At 38.5% G+C, this 23,447-nt stretch overlaps 1 protein-coding gene across 2 annotated transcripts in view; it reads left to right on the top strand.

Moving 5' to 3' along the window:
• The window catches only part of INPP4B (inositol polyphosphate-4-phosphatase type II B), an 850,869-nt gene that overhangs the window by 385,010 nt on the left and 442,412 nt on the right, over positions 1-23,447 (top strand). For both annotated transcript variants that reach the window (XM_027567415.1, XM_027567414.1), the window contains exon 3: positions 10,190-10,252. The gene's annotated coding sequence lies outside the window, so the exon portion shown is untranslated. The remainder of the gene's footprint in view (positions 1-10,189; positions 10,253-23,447) is intronic.

Raw genomic sequence — 23,447 nt, 5'->3', positions numbered from 1 at the left:
TATTAGAATATGTCCTAATGTGTCAGAGACATTTCTGACGTTTCTCATCCAGAGCTGCTTTGGTCCTGGACTTCTGTTGTCTATCCTTTGTGAAGGGCTTGCAGCTAATAATCACCACATTCTGATTATCCTCATCGTCACCTGTTTGTGATGCCAGTTTTACCAAAGCCCTCAATACCAAATCATTCATTTTCTCTACTTCATTATTTAGCCTCTGGCATTGGTATAGACAAATATTTGTCAGTTGCCTTGGTCTAATCGAAACCTACAAAATCTTTATATTAGGCTGTCATGGAGATGGCTGGTTGTTCATCAGAGATCCTGGTTCCTTAGAAAGGAGTATTGTTATGGCTACGCAAGCCATCTTGCCCTCAGGCACATAATGTGAGAGTACAGACCTGGCTCATATAGGGCTTTCTGGTGATCCTCATTCTCTCTTTTCCCTATTCTCCCTGCTGGAATTCCATATTCAGAGTGACTAAGCCACTTGCTTGATAATGTCAGTTTCCAAGAACACACACAGACAAAATGCATACCTGATGGTGATCAATCAAATGGATAACTAATGGTGATGTGCATTTGATTCCAATCCCATTTAATATTTCTCTTTATTGGTTAAAAGGAAATCTTAAATACAAATGCAATGACATTGCTCAGTAGTTTTATTTTAAATTTACTTAATCTGGTAGTGACTTAGAGATCTAATTCTTTATTAGAAATCCAGTTATTAGATATTAAGAATCTTAATTATCCCTTAAGGGATGGAAGGACCTGGATTTTATAGATGATATAGGATTTGTTAGCAGAACCAGGACTTAGAATCTGTATTGCCAAATTCCTAGTTTTGAACAGTTTTTACTATTTCATTTTGCCTAGCTTCTTCAAGAAAGACAAAGAAGTAGAAATATTTTCTTTTCCAAACAATAACGTGTGAATTTTGTATTGGGTTCCAAATTTCTTTTAAAACAATGGCCCAGTACAAGTTTGTTTTCCTCTGATGGAAGTCAAAGAAATAATGAGTTTGTGGTCTGAAGAGAGAGAAGAGACAGTTTCTATGATCTAGCAATTCATATCTCTGCTTTGGAGCAGAAGGGGATGATAGACTGATACTGAATCAAAGCATCAAGTGTGTGCTGCTGCTGCTGCTAAGTCGCTTCAGTCGTGTCCGACTCTGTGCGACCCCATAGACGGCAGCCCACCAGGCTCCCCCATCCCTGGGATTCTCCAGGCAAGAACACTGGAGTGGGTTGCCATTTCCTTCTCCAGTGCATGAAAGTGAAAAGTGAAAGTGAAGTTGCTTAGTCGTGTCCGTCTCTTCGTGACCCCATGGACTGTAGCCCACTAGGCTCCTCCGTCCATGCAATTCCCCAGGCAAGAGTACTGGAGTGGGGTGCCATCGCCTCCTCCGCAATTGTGTGCAGTAGATACAAAGGTCTTTTGAGTTTGGTTGCTATAAAGTGATTTTAAGGCATTGATATTGCATATCCAAGATGGGAGTATAAGGAATTCTCAGATGTTGGAGATGTACTCAGAGGGTGAAAAAAAAAAAAGAAAATTTTCTAAATAAATATATTTTGATTCAGTTTTAAAGAAGAGCTTTCTAATGGTCAAAGATAAATAGAGACAGAATTTCTGATATTTTCTCCCTGAGTTAGGGAACTACTAAACTCAGTATCGATGATTGTGAAAACTTGGTCAGGAGGTGGGGTAGAGGTGTTTCAGATGACAGATGGGTGGCAAGACTACGTGACAGTTTTTCCACAGTGATCTTTGCCGTCCCTTTCTAGCTTGAGATTCTGAGATATGCTTGTGAACTGCATGCTGTTAACTGCTCAAGATATGTTAATTGGGTCAGAGTTTCTTCTTTTTCTTAACACGTCATCTTGTCTTTAATGCCTAATACATGCTTTTCCAAAAAATTTGAGGACTCCTAGAAAGTTGAAAGAAGGAAAACTTCACTGTAGTTTAGTCATCTGTATTACCAGGTTTTCGTAGCTGCAAACACAGAATAGGGTCTAGCTTGCTTAAGAGAAAAGGAATTCACCTGAAAACATTAGGTAGGACTGACTTTTCTCTCAGGGACCCAGTAGGCATGCTGATAATGACCTACAGTGATTTTATGGGGCCATGAAAATATCTTAATTTCTTTTAAAATCTGAAGGAGAAAGAATTTTTAGGTTGGAAGAATTTTTATTGTATGATGCTGTATCTATCTTGATACCAACATAGTTATAAAGTATGATTATATACATATATACAGACGTGTACGTGTGTCTGCCTGTGTGATGGAGGAAAAGGCTGATGTAGACAGAGGTGCAGAGGACCCATTATAGCCTTAAAGAGCACTGGCTCAGGCTCTGACGCTGCCCACTCAAGAACTCTAACCCAGTGGATACACATGAGCACTGACTGCTCCTGGACAACCCCAGTTCCCGCCGCTGGCACAGGATCCACCGCCTTCACCTGAGTCTGATGGTGGGTCTTCTGCCCCCATTACCTCTGATGGCGGGCAGGGATCTCAGCTCTTAGAATGGATTGCCAGATAGATTCTGTGAAGTGCATGCTTCTAAACCAAAAATTTTCATGTGCCTGAGGTATGGTATGTAATTCTAATTCAGAAAGATACATGCACCCCAAAGGTCCATCTAGTCAAGGCTATGGTTTTTCCAGTGGTCATGTATGGATGTGAGAGTTGGACTATAAAGAAAGCTGAGCACCGAAGAATTGATGCTTTTGAACTGTGGTGTTGGAGAAGACTCTTGAGAGTCCCTTGGACTGCAAGGAGATCCAACCAGTCCATCCTAAAGGAGATCAGTCCCGGGTGTTCATTGATAGTGTTATATCCACTGACTCAATGGATATAAGTTTGAGTAAATTCTGGGAGTTGGTGATGGACAGGGAGGCCTGGCATGCTGCAGTCCATGGGGTCACAAAGAGTCAGACACAACTGACTGAACTGAACTGAGATCAAAGACTATGAAAACTTTTTTTAAGAAGCCAGTGCCCCACTTTTATTTATTTTAATGATGAAGAAATAAGCCCATTAGTTCATCTATTCAATATTCAAGACATTTCTTGTGTGCCTCCTCTGAACTGGGTATGGTACCTGTGACAGGATGATGAATATTTGTCTAGCAGTTATCTAAATAATGCTATGGATTAGTGGATATTCAAATAGAATGTGCCTGAAATAAGCATCTTGTATGAATTTTATATAGTGAGAATTCTTTCAAGATTTTCTGCAACAGGATAGGAATACTTTTAGAGCTCTTAAAGGTTTTAGAAAAGTGGCATTCAAAACAATTTCAAAATGGCACCATAGATGAACATCTTCTCTTCATTGCCAATTTGTTAGATGAAATATTGTTGATCATTGTTTTAATGGTTATTTCCTTGAGTACTAATGAAGTTGAACATTTTTCCTTATGTTCATTAATGAGTTCTTTCTGCATTTTGATTTTGATATTTAGTGTTTATATAAAATAGATTTCGATGTATTGTATTTGCTGCAAATAATTTCACATCTGCTTTGCTTTTTAATTTTTTCTTTTTATGTTTTTTACCTAGGGAAGTTTTTTTAATAGTCCAATCAACCTGTCTTATTCTTTCTAATTTCTTTTAGCACTTATGTACTTCAGAAGTAGACTTGCCCTCTCCAACGGGACATATAAATAATCAATTCCATTTAATTTATTTTTAATGTTGCATTTCACTTGTATTTAGTTCCATAAAGTGTTTGCAATTTATATCTATATCTAATGGGACATATTAGATTTTTGTTTCAAAAGATAGGCAATTATCTCAACACTACTTATTAAACAATTTCTTTTTCATTAATTAGTGGTGTCCATTTTATGATACCCTGAATTTAGATTTCTTTTCTATGCGCTTTCATAAAGTCCTATGCTCATTTGTATCAATTTCTATCAAAATGAAAATAGCTAGTTTTTCCCCCTTCAAATTTTCTGAGGGCAGGAATTACGTTTTCCCTTCAATAACTAGCATAGTGCTTGGCATATGACAGGCATTAAATATATGTTGAATAAATGCATAAAATAGGATGTTTCTGGGGTATCTTACATGACAATTTCTAAGCCAGTTCTGTACTATGTTAAATGTTGTGTCACAACAGTGTATTTTATCATTAGCTAGAACAAAACATCTCATTAATATTTATAGTCACAATTTTCTTTATGATCCATAACTTTCTTCAAGTAAACTTTAGAAAGTTTTGACAGACTCTAAAATTACCCCTACTAGAATTTTGATTTGAATTGAGCTAAAAATTTAAATTTCAGGAGTAGTGATATTTTTGTTGTAAGTACTTTCCCACTCATGCATGTGTTATAGTTCCTTATTTCCTTTATAGCTTTTAATAATTTTTTTACAGAGTTATTCATAAGTACTTTGTTGGTTTTGTTGTTACTGCTGTAGTGAGTCAGGATGGTTGATGCCACTGGGCGTTGCATTTAGAAAAACACCAATACAGTATACTAACGCATATATATGGAATTTAGAAAGATGGTAACAATAACCCTGTGTACGAGACAGCAAAAGAGACACTGATGTATAGAACAGTCTTATGGACTCTGTGGGAGAGGGAGAGGGTGGGAAGATTTGGGAGAATGGCATTGAAACATGTATACTATCATGTATGAAACGAGTCGCCAGTCCAGGTTCGATGCACGATACTGGATGCTTGGGGCTGGTGCACTGGGACGACCCAGAGGGAGGGTATGGGGAGGGAGGAGGGAGGAGGGTTCAGGATGGGGAATACATGTATACCTGTGGCGGATTCATTTCGGTATTTGGCAAAACCAATACAATATTGTAAAGTTTAAAAATAAAATAAAATTAAAATGGGGAAAAAACAAAACAAAACAAAAAAAAATATTTAAGAAAAAAATTTTACTTTCTGTTTATTGCTGTTATATTGAAGTTGTTACTGCAAATTTATCTTGTATCCTGAGAGTTTTCTTGAGTCATTGTCTAAATTCTTGTAGAAAATTGTTTGTAGTCTTTTAGTTGATGTGATGATTGTCAGCACTTGAGCATAATCTCATTTTTAGTTTTGTAAATCCTATTTTGTTTTTACGGTAAGGGGTGGAAATTGAAGACCAAAAGTAAGATTTTAAAAGTCTGCTTTTAGTTATATAGCCAGTGGGAATTTGCTGTATGATGCACAGAGCTCAAATCCAATGCTCTGTGACAACCCAGAGGGGTGGGAGGTGGGAGGAAGGTTTAAGAGGGAGGCACAGTATTGTAAAGTGATTATCCTTTAATTAAAATTTAATTTTTAAAAAGTCTACTTTTGAGATAGGGTTAAATTTTCACATCTATTTCAGAGACAGATAGATTCTAGTAATTTTCCTATGTGTGTATATAATGTATAATATCCGTGAAACAGGTTTTAACTGCTGGATCTTTTAGGGGACAAATACTTGAGTTTTTTCAGAAGCAGAGAGGATCTCCACACTATACAACATCCTGACATACATGTCATCTCTTCCTAGTCCTTTCTAAACCCCACCCCGCTTAGCCTTTGCCTTTGGCATATTATCCCCAAACTTCTCACTGATGGGACTCTTGACCTGGAGTCACCAGGTTGTCTGAGATCAACAACAAAGCATCTCAAGCCCAGCATGCTTTCATGGGGCAATGTGGAAAAGGCAGCTATCCAGCTCTGACTTTGGCTATATCCCCGTCACACCAGAACTCCTGAGTAGAGGGCAAATGTGAGTTATGAGAGTCTGCCCCATTTAGGGCCACAGGGGATGGATATAGGAACCCAGGAAGCATAAAGTAGAGCCCAATGGAGGCTACTCCATTTAAAAATATTGCCTGATTTATTGCTAATCAATAATATTCAATTTAGTTGAATATTATTGAAGTTGAAGTTGTCTAAGATAGAATTTTCTATTTTCTAAAGAAAATTTTATTTCCTAATTAAGGCCAGTATTGTACTTGATCATTTATTGTGAAGGCAATGATAAGTGTTAAATAGGGCTTCTGTTTGCATTCACTGTGTGAGATATTTATTTAAGACAACCCAACACCTTGGTGGGTTCGGGTAAATTAGTTCTTGTTTCATGATGGGGGCTGAGAAGTAATAAATAACAAGATAAAGGGGAAAAAACAAGTATGAAAGACTCAGGCTCACATAACACCATTGATACTTCTGCATCATAAACATTTATTCTTTCTACTTTCACAGTTATCCAGTTTACATTCCGTGTATTTCATCATCACTATGTGAGGGATTGCCCTTCCCCTGCGTTCTTTACTTGTACTTTTGGAAGTTATTTTAAGGACTGTTTGGACACTCTGAGACTACACTGGCCTCTGAACATCCACACTGCAAGGTTGACTCCTTACTTTTGTGATTGTCATGACACCTCAGAATACGAAGAGATGTGTAGTCTGAGTGATAAGAACAAGACACAGGAATCCATATGTGTATAACAGTGTCCAATGCTTAGTTTGCTGCTGCTGCTGCTGCTAAGTCACTTCAGTCGTGTCCGACTCTGTGCGACCCCATAGACGGCAGCCCACCAGGCCCCACCGTCCCTGGGATTCTCCAGGCAAGAACACTGGAGTGGGTTGCCATTTCCTTCTCCAATGCATGAAAGTGAAAAGTGAAAATGAAGTCGCCCAGTCGTGTCCAACTCTTAGCGACCCTACGGACTGCAGCCTACCAGGCTCCTCCATCCATGGGATTTTCCAGGCAAGAGTACTGGAGTAGGTTGCTATGCTTAGTTTAGGGTGAATTTAAAAAGATAAGATAATGAATTATGGTTTTTTTCCAGTGTTAAAATAAGTCGAATGAATAAAGCTTCCTCGCACACCTAATGAAAATGATTAACTAGACCAAAGTGTTTTTTTTGCAGAGTCTACCTGAAAAAAGCTTAATATAGTGAACTCATGACTTTTGTACATAACTGGCATATTATTTTAATCCATTGTGTTTAGAAATCAGTAGATGGTTTACATTTTCTTTAATTAGCAACTGATTAGTCTCATGCTTTCTCCTGTTATGAAACTATTTTTTCTAACACTTCAAGGCAGTTCTGGATCTCTTAGACTCAATATATTATAAATCTTAAGAAAAACCATGATAAGGTGTTTTGTTTTCCCCAAATTAAATAAAACCTGGTGTTTGATTTAAAGCTAACTGTAGTTTTCATTCCCCTGTATTAAAAACCATATAGAAAGAAATAATGAGGATGAGAGTGAGAAAATCTTAACATCACATCTGCATTGTTGACATGACTAGGAGAAAGTTTGTTTTGAATAAAATACAGCAGAAAGTACAACTTTAACTCAATAAAAGTTATTGCTCTTTTGTTGACAGACAAAATTAAATTTGGTAATTGATGGTATATTTACAATTTGAAAATTATCATCCTTGATAACAAAATAAGAAAAAGAACCAGGTGGCATTTTTTAATACACGTATTGAACAGCACATAATAAATATTTTGATAAACCACGTGCCATAGTGGTGGTAAAATGCCTAAACCAGATCATTGGGTTCAAATTTAAATACTGACACTTACACTAGCTGTGGAATTCTGGGTTACCTCAGAATTCATTGTCCAGTTCCTTTCTCTGCCAATTCCTTCCCTGGTGGCTCAGTCGGTAAAGAATCTGGCTGCAGTGCAGGAGTCCCAGGTTCAATCCCTGGGAAGATCCCCTGGAGAAGGATGGCTAACCATCCAGTATTCTTTCCTGGAGAATTCCATGGACAGAGGAGCCTGGTGGACTATATAGCCCATGGGATCGCAAAGAGGCAGACGTGACGGAACGACTTTCACTTCACTGTCTATATTGTACGGGTAATAGTATCTCACAGGGTGGTTTACTGGGGATCCCAAAGGCCACCCTTAGTCTCAATTATTCGTTAGAAGGGTTCCCAAGATTCAGAAAAGCTGTTATACTCACAGTCATAGGTTGGTATTGGCATATACACTACTGATACTATGTATGATAGATAACTACTGAGAGCCTACCGTATCGCACAAGGGACTCTAATCAGTGCTCTGTGGTCACCTTAACGGGAAAGAAGTCCAGAAATGAAGGGATATGTGTGTATGTGTAGCTGATTCACTTTGACCATGTTGTTTAGTTCTTCTGTGTGTCCTTGCCACCTCTTAATCCCTTCTTCTGATAGAGAAGAAGAGATTGTTACTGTTTCTGTCCTTTATCGTGCCCATCCTTGCACGAAATGTTCCCTTGATATCTCCGGTTTTCTTGAATAGGTTTCTAGTCTTTTCCATTCTGTTTCACTTCTCTGTTTCTTTGCATTGTTCATTTGAAAAGGCCTTCTTATCTCTCCTTGCTATTCTCTGTAACTCTACGTTCAATTGGGTATATCTTTCCCTTTCTCCCTTGCTTTTTGCTTCTCTTCTTTCCTCAGCGATATGTGAAGCTTGGCCTTCTTGCATTTTTTTCTTTGGAATGGTTTCTCTGCCTCCTGTACAATGTTACCAACCTCTATCCATAGTTCTTCAGGCACTCCGTCTACCACATCTAGTTCCTTGAATCCATTCATCACCCCCACTGTCTAACCATAAGGGATTTGATTTACATCATACCTGAATGGCCTAGCAGTTTTCCCTACTTTCTTCAATTTAAGCCTGAATTTTTGCAATTAGGAGCTGATGATCTGAGCCACAAAAAGTTCCAGGTCTTGTTTTTACTGACTGTAGAGAGCTTCTTCATCTTTGGCTGTAAAGAACATAATCTGATATTGGTATTGACCATCTGGTAATGTCCTTGTGTAGAGCCGTCTCTTGTGTTGTTGAAAGAAGGTGTTCGCTATGACCAGCATGTTCTCTTGACCAAACCCTGTTAGCCTTTGCCCTTCTTCATTTTGTATTCTAAGGGCAAACTTGCCTTGTTATTCTATCTGTTGACTTCCTGCTTCTGCGTTTCAATCCCCTATGATGAAAATGACATCCTTTTTTGGTGTTAGTTCTAGGAGGTGTTGTATGTCCTAAGGGCACCTGCGTGTGTGCGTGCTCAGTTGTGTCTGACTCTTTGCGATCCCCTGGTCTATAGCCCACCAGGCTTCTCTGTCCGTGCGATTCTCCAGGCAAAAATACTGGAGCAGGTCACCATGTCCAGCTCCAGAGGATCTTCCTGACTCAGGGATCAAACCCATGTCTCCTTTGCCTCCTGCACTGGCAAGCAGATTCTTTACCACTGAGTCACCTGGGAAGCCCCTAAGGGCACATGGGGATGTCCTCAATTCTCTCAGCCACCATGTGTCGCCACATGTGTGAAGTGGTCACATGTGGTCAGCCAGGGAAGTTCAGCTGACCTCTGGTGTCTAGAGCTTTATTAGAGGTCAGTCACAGAAGCTTGCAGCACCAGATGACTGAATTCACTATTCAGATTTCAGCCACTCCTCTTCAAGCAAAAACAGGTGTTCACCATAAATGTTCACCAAGAGCTCAGAGGTTATCTTTCAGGAGCTGGACTAAGACCAGTTCTGAAGAAGGACCTTTCTTTAGAAAAGGTAGCATTTCAGTAACTCAACTGCTGAGTTAACCCTTGCCTGCCCAGTAGTTATGAGGAATAAATGAGTTGATCCAAAAACTTAGAATAGTGCTTGGTGCATGTAAGCAAATAAATGAGTCAGCTAGAGTTCTTTCCTGTAGACCTCTGTGAGCTGAACAAAGATTAAGTTGAATACAAATAAGAAATAGCTGTATTCCATGAATCTTGTGATCATAAGTCCTCAAGTTTGGAAGAATGGGCATTACAAGCAAATTAAATATTTTACCTAGGAAAGAGGCATTCCTATAGAAGAAGCTATTTGCAAAGCAGAAATAGAGACACAGATGTAGAGAACAAACGTATGGACACCAAAGGGGGAAGGAAGGCTGGGATGAATTGAGAGATTGGGATTGACATGTATGCATTATCGGTGCTATGTATAAAACAGGTAATGAATGAGAACCTACTGTACAGCACAGGAAATATACTCAGTGCTCTGTGGTGACCAAAGTGGGAAGGCAGTCCAAAAAAAGGAGGGGATATGTGCATATGTATAGCTGATTCACTTTCCCGTACAGCAGACATTAACACAACATTGTAAAGCAACTATACTCCAGTAATTTTTTTTTTTAAGAGGAGTTCCTGGTGAAACACCAGATCCTAACATTTGTCTTTTTGTTCTTTGCAGAGCTCTGAAATCAGCAAGGCAGTAATAAAAGAGTAGAAGTATTTGAAGAATACAAGAAAGCAGGTACGAGAGTGGTTCTCAATAATCAACCCATAGTATTGATTTAGATTGATGATTTATTCAAACCTACAGCCCCCATTATAAAAATATTTCACAAAAATGCAAGTTTGATGTTTTAGAATGTATGTGACTGCATATTATAGATAGATGATTATATCCTAAAGAGGAACTTATTTCTATGTATATATTAAGTCAATTTTGAGGATTTCAATTAGGCCAGGCCAAGGGAGACATGGGCTTCCCTTGTGGCTCAGCTGGTAAAGAATCTGCCTGCAGTGTAGGAGACCTGGGTTTGATCCCTGGGTTGGGAAGGTCCCCTGGAGAAGGGAAAGGATACCCACTCCAGTATTCTGGCCTGGAGAATTCCATGGAGTGTATAGACTATGGGGTAAGCAAAGAGTCAGACACGACTGAGCAACTTTCACTCAGGGAGATATGTGAAGGAATTAATTATTATTATTTATTATTAAATTGACACATATTTATAAAAGGCCTGCTATATGGCAAACACTCATCTATGAGATATTTGGTGATCATAAATTTGGACAAAACAGGCATAGTCTATTCCTGCCTTCATGGTGCTTGTAGTCCTGTGAACATGACATGAAATAAACAAACAAATGTCAATATGCAAAAGTCAAAAAGTGTGGTAAATGTTATGAAGAGAAATTCTGTAGGGAAAATACTGGGAAAGAAGAGAGGAATCTATTACAGATGGACTAAACAGAGGATGTTTCTGTGGAAGATGGTGTTAAGCTAAGAGCCGAAGTATAAAGGAAAGAGTCCCAGGTAGAAAGAACAGCAGCGAATAAAGAACATAACTGACCAAGATTAAGGAGGGTCACAGAGGTGGAGAGAAGCTGAAGATGAAGCTGTGTTGAAAAATGAGATGGAGATTTCCCTGATGACCCAGTGGTTATGACTCCATGCTTCCAGCGCAGGGGATACAGGTTCGATCCCTGCTCAGGGAACTGAGATCGCACATCCCCTGTGGTGCAGCCAAAGAGAAAGGAAATGAATGAACATGAATATGGCAATCAGCCTAGTCCCATAGGGTCTTCATGGTTATGCTAGAAGCGTCTTCAAACCAGCTTCGCTTGGCCACTTTTTGCCCTTGGGATTTCTGTCCTATGTCATTTGGTCTTTCTTCTGGTCCCCTGGGTGTATTAATAGAAGCTTTCAAATCTACCACCCAGCCCCACCCTCCTACATCTCCTGCCAGTGTACAGCATGAAAGGCTTATGACTGTGCAATAAGGTTCTCAGTGAGTCCCAATACTAGTTCCATGATCTGTTCTATATAAAATGGTTTGGGATCATAAAGGTTTGAAAATTTCTGAATACTTGTACCACTCTTAGGAGCTTTAAACACGCATGAACATAGGTTCTGGGAAGTTCTGTAGTATATACGTATATGAATGTGTTTGTGTGTGTGTGTGCACCTTTACTGAACTTGCTATAACTTAACCATTATTTCCAGGTTTACATTAGGAACTGTTTTAGAAGTTTCTGTCTTAGAAATACACATTTTAAGGGGTTCCTTATCCTCCTGAGGCTGGCCTGCTTTTAGGTAACTTGACCTGTTTTATGGATTTGCACATTAAGTTGTGTTTAATAATTTTCTAGAATCTGGATAATTCAAGCCAGAAAAAAAAAAAGTCAAACTGTTTGCTTCAGTGGTTTAGCTTTTCAGGCAGAAGACTTTTCTTGACCTGAATTATATGGTTAATTGCTTCAAATCCTGATTATACTTTGCATGTAAAAATAATACCTGAAAGTACCAATAAGGAATACTGGAGTAAAAGCTTACTAAGTAATCCACCCTTATGGCAGAAAGTGAAGAGGAACTAAAAGCCTCTTGATGAAAGTGAAAGAGGAGGGTGAAAAAGTTGACTTAAAGCTCAACATTCAGAAAATGAAGGTCATGGCATCTGGTCCCATCACTTCATGGCAAATATATGGGGAAACAGTGGAAACAGTGTCAGACTTTATTTTTTGGGGCTCCAAAATCACTGCAGATTGTGACTGCAGCCATGAAATTAAAAGACGCTTACTCCTTGGAAAGAAAGTTATGACCAACCTAGATAGCATATTCAAAAGCAGAGACATTACTTTGCCAACAAAGGTCCGTCTAGTCAAGGCTATGGTTTTTCCTGTGGTCATGTATGGATGTGAGAGTTGGACTGTGAAGAAAGCTGAGCACCGAAGAATTGATGCTTTTGAACTGTGGTATTGGAGAAGACTCTTGAGAGTCCCTTGGACTGCAAGGAGATCCAGCCAGTCCATTCTGAAGGAGATCAGTCCTGGGTGTTCTTTGGAAGGACTGATGCTCAAGCTGAAAGTCCAGTACTTTGGCCACCTCATGCAAAGAGTTGACTCATTGGAAAAGACTCTGATGCTGGGAGGGATTGGGGGCAGGAGGAGAAGGGGATGACAGAGGTTGAGGTGGCTGGATGGCATCACCGACTCAATGGACATGAGTTTGGGTGAACTCTGGGAGTTGGTGATGGACAGGGAGGCCTGGCATGCTGCAGTTCATGGGGTCACAAGTAGTCAGACATAACTGAGCGACTGAACTGAACTGAAGTAATTTTCTATGTTAATGTTAGTAATATTTGTCCTCTTAAATCAAAGGAAAACCACAAAAAAAAAAATAGTATCTGCATCTTAGCTGCTCTGAATCTTATTCCTCTCCACTGAAAGCACTTATTCTCCTTTATTTGTAAAAGTCACATAATTTTAAAAGAGAGGAAGATATCTTGGGTTAGTGCCTACTTTAGAATCTAAAGAAATGATTTGGTTTTGTATAAAATGTGGAGATTCTGTATTTGCAGCAATAAAAGTTCATAGTGTTGGAGTTAACCTAAGCTTATCCCAGAAGAAAGATTCTCAGCATGTGTCAGAAAGAACACTGACTTTTTTAGATCAATTCAGTATCTTTCAATTCAGTTGACTACTCAGTTAACTATTTCTTAAAAAAAATCTTGAAAACTTCTCTGGTATTTATAACTTAGAAACAAAAAAGCCTTGTTTCATCCCCAGAAAGATGAGACAGCTGTCCCTTAATTACTACTCTTGTCCTTTGCTTTCTACTAGAGATGTGTTTCAAATTTGAAACCTAATTACAAATCTTAATTGAATATGGCTTAAAAAAAGAAAAGAAAGTAAAATGATTAACATGAAAACATAAAACAGGGAGGAAAACAGAGAGGGTAATATTACAGCCAGATTGAATAATCACCTGTTTTAGAATGAGTTGGTGCCTGGGGAACATGCTTTCTGGCATGAAATTGAACTTTACTGTTTCCTTTTTCAGAAGGAATTTTAGCAACTAAATGACAATTCTTTTAATTTCTTTAAATTGTTTTCAGGGACTGTATTTTGCTCAGCATAAAAACAATGGATTTTTAAAGTGTTCAAACTGGAGTTAAATCCCTTCTCCCTAACTCATTCTCTGTCTGACCCTGGACAAATTTTCAAAGTGTTCTCAATCTCAGTTTACCCATTAATAAAATAGATATTTTAAGATGTCCTTTTAAAATATCCATTCTACAGTGTGGTTTCTTTTGCATTTGTCTCTTGACTTATACACTGACTAGATATATTCAGTTCTAGAAAGAAGGGAAAAAAGAGAAAAAGTGAAAAGGAACAAAACTAGAGTTGAGAAGGTACATTTAATATCTAGCACAGAATATTGCCAATACCATATATTCAGAAATTGCTTATTGATTCTGTACCTTGAAGGCAAAGACTAGAAGGCAGATTCATTACTCCTTTTACCTGAGCTATTTGTTGCTTGTTTGTGTGTGTGTGTGTGTGTGTGTGTGTGTGTGTGTGTGTGTGTTTTTGTGAGTATTTTGGATTCTGCTGTCCAGATTGTAAATCCCACTTAAGGGCACAGTGACATATTGCTTCTGAATTACTCACAGTACTTTGCCTCTGTGTTGCTCATTTATTATTTGTTTAATAATCAGGATAAGAGTTGCTCAGTTATTATTTGTTTAGAGTGAGGCAGTGAACTAACAGGGCAGGAAGTAGGTAACCCTGATTGCCCTATCTTCTGGTTTACAAACACCACGTCTAACATTGGAAACACAAGTGGCTCTGCCTCCCTGTGGATGATTTCGTTCAGTGATAGTGTACCCACTTCCTGTTGCTGCTCCATGCACTCTGCTCCCATCCGACGAGCTAATTTCCTGTTATTTATGCATATTCTACATTTGTAGCTTTAGGGCTTTGTTCGCACCGCCTCCACTTTCAGTATTTTTCTTCCTTATTTTCTCTCATTTTCCCTCCCTCTTCCCTGCCTCCCGTTCCTTTTATCTGTACCCACCTTTCTGGTGTATAAATCTCTTAAAGTCTGGCCAAATAGCATCTCCTCCATGAAGCAGTCGCAGGTTATCTGTTGAGATAATTATCTTACCCACTTTGCTTTCTGTTTTGTTGTGTTTTGTGTTCAGGCACTGTTCCTTGTTGCCCATTCATTAGTATATAAGGTGACGCTGAACACAGCGCCAGTGAGAGCCCAGCCACATTGTATATTAATGGCTCTTTCCTTTTACCCTCCACTCTATTTACCAAACAGCTCAACAAGGGACTGGACCTCTGACAGTGTTTGCTGCTTGACTGAACACTGGTTTCTGAGTTACTGGTAGCATGAATTTAGGCCATTGAGCACCAGGTTGCAGTCACATCAGTCTCGAGTCCAGTTGCCTTTTTTTTTTTTTTTTAAACTTTACAAAATTGTATTAGTTTTGCCAAGTATCGAAATGAATCTGCCACAGGTATACATGTGTTCCCCATCCTGAACCCTCCTCCCTCCTCCCTCCCCATACCATCCCTCTGGGTCGTTCCAGTGCACCAGCCCCAAGCATCCAGTATCCTGCATCGAACCTGGACTGGCAACTCATTTCATACATGATAGTATACATGTTTCACTGCCATTCTCCCAAATCTTTCCACCCTCTCCCTCTCCAACAGAGTCCATAAGACTGATCTATACATCAGTGTCTCTTTTGCTGTCTCGTACACAGGGTTATTGTTACCATCTTTCTAAATTCCATATATATGCGTTAGTATACCGTATTGGTGTTTTTCTTTCTGGCTTACTTCACTCTGTATAATAGGCTCCAGTTTCATCCACCTCATTAGAACTGACTCAAATGTATTCTTTTTAATGGCTGAGTAATACTCCATTGTGTATATGAACCACAGCTTTCTTATCCATTCATCTGCTGATGGACATCTAGGTTGCTTCCATGTCCTGGCTATTATAAACAGTGCTGCGATGAACATTGGGGTACATGTGTCTCTTTCCCTTCTGGTTTCCTCAGTGTGTATGCCCAGCAGTGGGATTGCTGGATCATAAGGCAGTTCTATTTCCAGTTTTTTAAGGAATCTCCACACTGTTCTCCATAGTGGCTGTACTAGTTTGCATTCCCACCAACGGTGTAAGAGGGTTCCCTTTTCTCCACACCCTCTCCAGCATTTATTGCTTGTAGACTTTTAAAATGTATTCTTACTTGTGACAGCTATGTACCTTGCAGTCAGGAGCCTAGCTCTGCCCCTAGTGGTCAGTTTAGAAAAAACTGACATCTTAACAATAATGAGACTTTCAATCCATGAACACACACACACACACATATCTTCATTTGATTTTGTCTTATTTCTTTTATCAGTGTTCTGTAGATTATAGCATAAAGATTCTGTACATATTTTGTTTGATTTTGTTTCTAACTTTTTGCTTTTGGTCCTATAATAAATGGTACTTTTAAAAAGTTTATTTTTCCATTTTCATAGCTATTTTGTAGACAATTGATTTTTATATATTGACTTTATATTGCACAACTTCGATAAAATTTTTTCTAGCTTTTTTGGTAGATATTTTTGGCTATTTTCTGCACAGGCAATCATGTTGTCTGCAAATAGATACAATGTTAGTTGTTTCTTTCCAATCTGTATGTCTTTTGTTTTTTCCTTGCCTTATTGCTTTAGTTATGACTTCTGCTGTGAAATTGAAATTGAAGAGGAAAGGAGAGAGTGGAAATTCTTACCTTATTCCTGATCTTTGCATCAAAGTACTGAGTCTTTTATTTTGTAGTTATGATGGTAACTGTAACACTTTTATAGATTTCCATAATCAAAGTTCTTCTCTTTCATCCTTAAGTTGCTGAGAGTTTTTTGTTTGTTTGTTTGCTGCTACTGCTACTGCTGCTAAGTCGCTTCAGTCGTATCTGACTCTGTGCGACCCTATAGACGGCAGCCCACCAGGCTCTCCGTCCCTGGGATTCTCCCGGCAAGAACACTGGAGTGGGTTGCCATTTCCTTCTCCAATGCATGAAAGTGAAAAGTGAAAGTGAAGTCGCTCAGTCATGTCCAACTCTTAGCGACCCCATGGACTGCAGCCCACCAGGCCCCTCCGTCCATGGGATTTTCCAGGCAGGAGTGCTGGAGTGGGGTGCCATTGCCTTCTCCGTCTGTTTGTTTACTAAACAATTTTCTGAATGAGAGTTTCTTTTTTCTGGATGTTGAATTTTTGTCAAGTACTTTTTTTGCATCTTTGAGATGATCATATGTGTTCAATTTTTGAATGTTGAACTAGTTTTGCATTCCTAGATAAACCCCTCTGTATACCGGTTCATTCTAGAATGAACTACTTGTGTGTACTGTTGAATTAGATCTGTTATAGCTAAGCTTTGGTTGATATTTTTTCTGAGTCAAATTTCATGAGCATGTTTTTCTGTATTTTTCTTTTCTTATATCATCTTTGATTTTGCACTGGGATAATGCTGGCCTCATAAAAGAAATTAGAAATTATTCCCCATTTTTGGTTTTCTCAAAGAGTTTGTACAGATTTTTATTATTTGTTCTTCAAATTTTTAGTACCACTCATCAGGAAAGTCATCTAGCCTAGAGTTTTGTTTGTAGCTTCTAAATATGAATCCAAGTATTGTAATAGGTACAGGACTACTCAGCTTATACATTTCTTCTTGAGTGAGATTTGGCAGTTTTTGTTCAAGCAATTTGTTCAATTTTATGTAATCACACTTTATAGTTGATTTAAAATGTTGTGCTACTTCCTGGTGTATAGCAGAGTGATTCAGTTATACATACACATATATATTCTTTTTCAGATTCTTTTCCATTATGGTTTATTACAATATACTGAGTACAGTTCGCTCCGCTATATAGTAAGACCTTGTTTAATTGTTACATTTATTTTCATATTATTCAGAATATCTCTTAATTATTTAAGTTCTGGTTTGTAGTGATGCCTCCTCGTCCATTCCTGATATTGCTAATGTATAGCTTCTCTCTTTTGTCTTGGTCAGTCTGGATAAGTTTATCAATTTTATTTATCTTTGGGATTTATTGAATTTTTTTCAATTGTTTTAATTTTCAATCATACTGATTTCTGCTTTAATTTGTATTATTCCCTCCCTTATGGGAGAATGTAGTCTTTCTAATTTTACTAGAAAACTAGTTTTACTAGTATGTACTCTTTCTAGTTTCCTAAGGTAACTTGGATCATAGATTTGAAACTTTTCTAATATTAATATAATATATTTTTATAAGTACGTCTATCATTGGTACATTCCACAAATTTTGTCATTATTCTTTACTTTCATAATTCAAATTATTTTCTAATTACTTTTGTGATGTTCTCTTTGGCCCAGTGGTTATCTAAAGAGTGTGTTACCTATTTCCCTAATATTTGTATTTTTTAGATACTTTTCTGTTATTGAATTCTAGTTTAATTATATTATGTTCTGAAAATATACATATATGGTTTAAATTCTTTTAAACTTGCCACAGTTTTTTGGCTCATGTCAAAAAATAAGAACTTCCTTCAGATCTGAACTGAAAGAAAACAGGGGAAAATGAAAAGTCACTGCCTGTGGTTTACCTCTCTCCGTTTTAGTTCCCTCTCACAATTTTCCTGCTTTTGTTTATTTTTCAAAATGCCCAAGTAGCTTGCTTTTTGTATCTACTTGTAATCAGTGAGGCATATAATATTCAGTTTCTTTGGTTCATTTCTGCTAGAAATGGAATACCTAAAATTTTGCATATATTTATTTAATCCTCTCCACAATTCACTAAACAGGTATTACCATTTTCCTAACTCATGATGAGGAAACTAAGGAATGGTTAGATTTAGATAATTGCCCTAGATCCCAAAGGGGCAGAACCTCGGCAGTCTGGGTCCGGAATAGCTCTCTTCACCACTTTGCTCTGTCACTCATGCTAAATTACTGTAACAGTAAGTGCCATTCCTTCCCTGCTGAGCCACCTGGGAAGGAGACAAGGGGTCTGTCCCTGGGTGGAGAAGATCCCCTGGAGAAGGACATGGCAACCCACCCCAGTATTCTTGCCTGGAGAATCCCATAGACCGAGGAGCCTGGCGGGCTACAGTCCATGGGGTCACAGTCAGACATGATTGAGTAACTAAGCATACAGGTATGAGAGGGATTCAGATATGCACACTAGACTAACATAAACTATAAAAGACCCTAGAACAACAGCAAGAAATAGTCAAGTCAAACAGAGGCACACTTAAGAACTTGCCAGACAAAGGGAAAACAATTGATGAAGAAATTCTCAGAGCAGTTCACTATTGGGAAAAGAACCAGGCAATATTAAGTGCTAAAATGTTTATGGGAGGGATAGAGGGGTTTGGGGAGTAGGGGGTTGGAGAGAGGAGGGAGAGGAGGGTGAAGAGGTAGATGTTATATTGCTTATGCTATTTAAGGATTGAAAATTAGTATTTTGGAGAGAATATAAAAAGCTTTTCCATTTAAACAGGTTATTCTATATAGCAGATTCTCAGTAAATACATGTCATATGAATTAATGATTACGATATTTTCTTTCCTTACTTCTCCTTACATAAGAAGTGAAAACAGCCCTAAAAGTTGGACAGCCTTAGCTTGAGACTGTAAAGATGGGAAAGGAAATAGATTTATTCAGTATTCAGGCAAAAATCAATGACTTACTTTCACATGAAGCTATACTTAAACTCCATATTGTCTCAGTAATAACCCTTCATATATTCTAACTGAAAGAAGCTTCTCTGGTGGCTCAGTGGTAAAGAATCTGCCTGCAATGCAGGAGCTGCAGGAAACATGGCTTTGATCCCTGAGTTGGGAAAATCCCCTAGAGGAGGGCTCGACAACCTACTCCAGTGTTCTTGCCTGGAGAATCCCATGGGCAGAGGAGCCTGGTGGGCTACAGTCCATAGGATTGCAAAGAACCAGACATGACTGAGGTGATTCAGCATGCATACATACTCTAGCTGATCCTAGATTAGCTCATACTTTAAAGGGAATTCACTCAATTAATCCACGATTTCTTTAGTTGCATGAGAGGCACCAGAGAAACTAAATGAATTTGCAGGTGGAACAATGGCTTGGACCTTCACCACTCAGCGTTGTTCTTTTTGTTGATATTCTTCCCAATTCAGATTTAACAATTAAAAATTTTTTTTGAGTACCTATTGTTTGCTCTTATTGTAGTGCAGTTTTAAGTAAATATTTTAAGGTAGAATGTGTGATTGTGTACACATTTGAGTGTAAAGAAACTGCTTTCAGTGAAAGAATTCAGACTTATCATTTGTATGCAGTAAGGAGTATGATGGAGAAATCTTAGTTAGGTTACACTATGTTCTTTGTAGATAACCTCAGGCACTCTATGAACATCTCTGGAGAGTTAGAGCGAAATTGTAATGATCACAAATATGCATTTATTCTTCCCTGTCATAATAAAAAGCAGAAGATAAAATTTTAATTAAATTTATTATCTTACTTTGAAATTTCAGATTTCAAAAGAAAATGAGAAATTAATCATCAGAAACCATAGCTAATTCAGTCAATACTAATTTGAACCTGAAATGTAGTCTCAAAAGGAATTCACTTGGTTCTGTGAATGAATAACTTCTGATGTCTGTATTAGAAATGGCCTGAGGATACAGCCAAAGCTTCAGTTTTAGTTTTTCTCAAACACATAGTATTTAACTGGCCTTGAGTGGATGTGTGGGACGTTAAGGACTTTGCAGTATTGGACGTTGCTGAGATAGTACTTCCTCAAAGCCCTATTTAGTACGTGTGAAGGGAAGAATCAACCTCCATCCAAATTAAACTTCTCTCTGCATGCCTCTGCTTCTTGAGATAGGCTTGAGAAGGACTGCTAGGAGCCATTACATTTGGAATATGCAGCTGCCGAATAATAGTATCAGGAGAAAAGCTCTGTCTTCTTAAGTATAGACAGTAGACTCCTGTCCTCTAGATAATTTTCAGACGACAGAGAAGGCCTTTTAAAAATACCCAAGCATCTAGTGAATTTCTATAAAACTCTCTTGTACCATTTTTTTAAACCTCTGCTGTATGATAGCAATTAAAAAACAAACAAACAATGTATTTAGGGCTGGTGACCAGTTTTACAAGCTTTTGTTAAGTAAGCAAAATGTCATGTGTCACATGAAGTATTTATAGAGAAAAATTACCTTGAAATTTCAACCTTTTCTGGAACATTTGATGAAAATTCCTATCCTTTGGATGATGTGTGAGTAGCAACCAAAAGTGTCATACTGTGAAGAAAAAAGTCAAAAAGAGAAGAGCAAATATTGTAAATTAACCCATATACATGGAATCTAGAAAAACGGTATGCTGCTGCTGCTGCTAAGTCACTTCAGTCGTGTCCGACTCTGTGCGACCCCATAGACGGCAGCCCACCAGGCTCTGCCGTCTCTGGGATTCTCCAGGTGAGAGTACTGGAGTGGGGTGCCATTGCCTTCTCTGAGAAAAATGGTATAGATGATCCTATTTGCAAAGCAGAAATAGAGACACAGATGTAGAGAACAAATGTATGGATGCCAAGGAGGGAGGGGGGTGAATTAGGAGATTGGGATTGACCCATAAACACTATTGATACCAATGTGTAAAATAGATTACTAATGAGAACATACTGTATAGCAGAGGGAACTCTGTTGAGTGCACCGTGGTGACCTGAATGGGAAGAAAATCCACACGGGAGGGGATTTATGTATACGTATCCTGATTCATTTTGGTGCACAATAGAAACTGACATAGCATTGTAAAGTAACTATGCTCCAATAAAAAATAATAAAAAAAAGAGAAGGTTAAAAGCCCACCTTAGAACAAAAGAACTTCTAACCAACCCGAGTGGCTGCTAAGCCTGTGGAGCTTTTCTGTCCCACCTCTGGGTCTCAGTGTTCTCATCTCTTAAATGGAATGACCCCTAGTTTCCTTAAGTCTCAATTCTGTACTGTGTTAGAACATTTTATCTCAGTGTTTGAAAGAGTGGTTATAGTAGACATATGTAACCAACCTCTTGGGAAGAGTTGACTGAGATTAAATCAAGCATATTTTCACATATTTACTTTGTAATTCTTCAGATTGCTTTCCTTTTTGTGACGACATAGAACACAGTTTAACAAGTCAGGTGGTGGACTCGCTATATTCCCAGAGCTGCTCCAAGTGCTTCCTGTTAGGATCCTTGATTATTGTTAGAAACTTTAAATTCTGGGCTTCCCTGGTAGTTCAGACAGTAAAGAATCTGCCTGTAGTGCAGGAGACCCGGGTTCGGTCCCTGGGTCAGGAAGATCCCCTGGAAAAGGGAATAACACCTGCTCCAGTATTCTTGTCTGGAGAATCCCATGGACAGAGGAGCCTGGTGGGCTATAGTCCGTGGGTTGCAGAGTCAGACATGACTGAGCGAGTAAGATTTTAAAGTCTGGTGCAAATCTTTTGTGATGCTGAAGTGTTCTGAGTTCTCAGGGTTAAGGATGCCTTATCACCGGAATTGACAGAGCCTTCCTTTCTTACTTCATATACAGTGGAGATCCATGTCGTTCTTATCCTAAACTGAAACAAATGAGCAGCAGGAAGCCTGACCTCTGACAGTGAGCCAAAGGCCTAAATCTTTGACTTCGCTTGTTCTAGGGAGTTCTCTGTATTGCTTCTTTGTGTTCTGTCCTTCTGAACATCAAGAATTTGCTAGTTTCAGTGACCATCTAATACTCATTGTGATTTAGAATGATTTCTTACCTTATATTTTCCTTAAAGTGGTGGTTCTCAAGCTTGAATATGCATAAGAATCATCTGTGCTACGGTGTGAATTCGAATTTAGTAGATCTGGGGTCTGGCTCAAGGTTCTGCGTTTCTTACAAGCTTCCGGGTGATGCAGACACCGCAGATCCAGGAACCACATTTTGAGTGGAAAAGCCTTCAAATAATGTTGCTTTTTGGTTATGTTCTATCCATGTGTCTTCTATTTCATGTCTGTGGTGCTTCCTCATGTTAAAGGAAGCATAGCTAACTAATTCAATACTGAGCCCCCAAAGCTGGACTTCTGATCAAAGTGGAGCCCTGACAGCTCACATCTTTATTCCTCTCATGACAAAGCATCACCTCACCAAACTTAATATTAGTGGTAAAACCATCCTGATGGCCTGGGGAATTGAATTGTCCTCTGACACAATTGGTTAATTGGTTTTCCTGGGCAGAATCATGGCCCCTGAATGTGCATCTTTTGCTCTGATGGGAGTTATCCTCTGTGTGTTGAGGATCCACATGAGAAGACAGAGAAGATTTTGACCTTAAATATATGCTTGATTTTGTTTTTTATGTAAAATATTTGCCAACTTATGCCATTTTTTTCCAAAGAAAAAATTTTCCCTGAAATCATATGTTTAATTCTGCAGTTACTTTTGAAAGATGAAACATAAGAATAAACCCTGTTACTGAGAATATGACCTAAATCAAATTCCTTATGCTTATACAGTGGAAGTGAGAAGTAGATTTAAGGGACTAGATCTGATAGATAGAGTGCCTGATGAACTACAGAATGAGGTTTGTGACATTGTACAGGAGACAGGGATTAAGACCATCCCCATGGAAAAGAAATGCAAAAAAGCAAAATGACAGTCTGGGGAGGCCTTACAAATAGCTGTGAAAAGAAGAGAAGCGAAAAGCAAAGAAGCAAAGGAAAGATATAAGCATCTGAATGCAGAGTTCCAAAGAATAGCAAGAAGAGATAAGAAAGCCTTCTTCAGCAATCAATGCAAAGAAATAGAGGAAAACAACAGAATGGGAAAGACTAGAGATCTCTTCAAGAAAATCAGAGATACCAAAGGAACATTTCATGCAAAGATGGGCTCGATAAAAGACAGAAATGGTATGGACC

Source organism: Bos indicus x Bos taurus, chromosome 17 (genome assembly GCF_003369695.1).
Source record: "Bos indicus x Bos taurus breed Angus x Brahman F1 hybrid chromosome 17, Bos_hybrid_MaternalHap_v2.0, whole genome shotgun sequence".
Lineage (NCBI taxonomy): Eukaryota > Metazoa > Chordata > Mammalia > Artiodactyla > Bovidae > Bos > Bos indicus x Bos taurus.
This window is presented reverse-complemented; position numbering and strand designations above follow the sequence as displayed.